Here is a 1659-nt window from a genome sequence, read left to right on the forward strand (position 1 = left end):
TCGGAGAAGTCAACTGAAAATGCTCCCAGTGGCAAAACCTGGAAGAATCAGAGCAACAAATTATTGGATTAAAACCAAAAGTATAAAATAAATATCCATTAACCCATCCGAATATAAATAAATCATACTGCTATAAACAAATAACTGAATAAATTAATAAATGGGAGAGAAGAAACAAATTACCCATGCAGAAGAATTTAAAATCAATTACGTACATACTCCACCCTAAAGGAAAGAGAGCCTAACCTCCCATTCCTTAAGTGGGCTGTACATAATGACTTCCTTCCAAAGAGTATAGCATGTAAAAGGGGAAAACAGAATAACTTTGCAGTGCAGAAGCCTGATAAACACTACTTCTGCCAGTTGATCAAGGTCACCATCAACTGTCGTACATCAAGTGGATAGTATGTACCTTGTAAGAAGTGTGATGAAAATGGCACTTCACCTCATGATCTTTCTCCTAAAAACACATATCCCCAGTCTAATCATGAAAAAAACAGACAAATTCCAATACAGAGGCATCCTACAGTATTCCAGACCAGTATTCCTCAAAACTGCCAAGGTTATCACAAACAAAAGTCTGAGAAAATGTTACATCCAGAATGAACCTAAGGAAACATGGTTACTAAGGGTAATGTAGTATTCTGGAAGGGGTCACGGAATAGAGAAAGCAAATTAGGTAAAAACTAAAGAAACATAGATAAACATGGACTTCTGTTAATAATAATGTATCCATATTGGTTCATTAAGGAAACATAGATAAACATGGACTTTAGCTAATAATAATGTTGGTTCAGTTGTGATAACAAATATACCATACTAAATTAAGATGTTAATAACAGAGAAAACTAGTAGCAACCTGGCATCCATGCCCTTAGACGTCTCTTGCACCCTGACTTTGATTGTCCTCATGAGCCCCGTTTGTGCTCAGTATCCTGTACTCACATGCCTTGCAAGCGACGATGCCATGAGTCCGACTTCCAATTCCAGCACAGGAGTTGAATGGATTGCAGCAGTTACAATTGCTGCAACAACTACAATTTGTTGTCTAACTTACAAAAGATTTTATGTTAAAGACTGTCGCAACAAGGTTATGGTAAACCTTCACATCCAGAAAGACAACCCCAAGGTAGTACACTCTTTTGACACGGAAGATTTGGAAGATAAAGTCGTGTACTGCCATTGTTGAAGGTCCCACAACTTCTCACTCTGTGACTGGTCTCCAGCAAAACACAATGAGGACACGAGACAATGTGGGACCTCCGATCATTAAGAAAAAAGGAACTTAAATGGACAGTTTTGATACCTCAAATAACTTGTCATAATGTTACCTAATTGTTTAATTAGAAGGAATACCACTTCTGTGAGAGTCACATCCCGTAGGTTCTAGATGTGATATGTTGCAAACTACAGCTTTTACACGCTTGGCATTTGCCATTTGCCTTACTTGTTGAAATGTTGTTGTACACATTTGTTTAAACAAAAAAAGAAAAGAAAGGAAAAAGGAAAAGAAAGCCTCATTGCTTGTGGATTATTTTGGTCTTGTAAGGAGCCATTTCTTTAAATTTAAAATAATGATATTAGAAAATAGTTGCATGTTGAAATTAACAAATTAAATTATTCTCAAAATCACACACGTTTCGAAGAAAAATTATCACA

The 1659-nt window shown here is 36.3% G+C and overlaps 1 pseudogene; it reads left to right on the forward strand.

The window, feature by feature from the left end:
- Positions 1 to 967: 967 nt before the first annotated feature.
- LOC143686319 (CDGSH iron-sulfur domain-containing protein 1 pseudogene) lies at positions 968 to 1289 on the forward strand (annotated as a pseudogene).
- The last annotated feature ends 370 nt before the right edge of the window (positions 1290 to 1659 follow it).

This window comes from Tamandua tetradactyla, chromosome 6 (genome assembly GCF_023851605.1).
Source record: "Tamandua tetradactyla isolate mTamTet1 chromosome 6, mTamTet1.pri, whole genome shotgun sequence".
NCBI lineage: Eukaryota > Metazoa > Chordata > Mammalia > Pilosa > Myrmecophagidae > Tamandua > Tamandua tetradactyla.